Below are 509 nucleotides of genomic sequence, written 5' to 3'. Positions count from 1 at the left end.
GGCTTGGTCTCGCCAACTACTTGCACAAGTACAGCGTAAATTACGCAGAAATGGCCCGACCATCATCCAATCTCCTTAAAAAGGGGGCGGAATTGTGTTGGAACACCGAACATCACGAGGCTTTTGACGGGGTCAAAGACAGCCTCCTGCACGCACCAATACTGGCACTGCCAGATCATGATCGTCCTCTCAGCGTCGTCTGTGACGCTTCGGACTTTGCCATCGGTTGTGCACTGCTGCAAGCAGACGCCGAGGGTAGAGATCGGGTGATCGCGTTCGAATCTCGACGGCTCAAAGCTGCAGATAAGAAATACCCAGTTCTTGACAAGGAGCTACTTGCGATGAAGTATGCACTTGTCAAGTTCAGGCTCTACCTGCTCGGCTTCAAGCCATTTGTGATCTATACAGATCATGCGTCACTACGCATTGCGACTCAGTCGCCCCACCTCTCGCAGAGGAAGGCTAGATGGCTATCTTTTTTTGCGGAATATAACTTCGAGGTGAAGTAA

The sequence above is a fragment of the Plasmopara halstedii genome (assembly GCF_900000015.1).
Source record: "Plasmopara halstedii genome assembly, contig: Scaffold_1561, whole genome shotgun sequence".
Classification (NCBI taxonomy): domain Eukaryota; phylum Oomycota; class Peronosporomycetes; order Peronosporales; family Peronosporaceae; genus Plasmopara; species Plasmopara halstedii.
The sequence above is the reverse complement of the archived record's forward strand: the minus strand, read 5'-3'. Positions refer to the sequence as shown.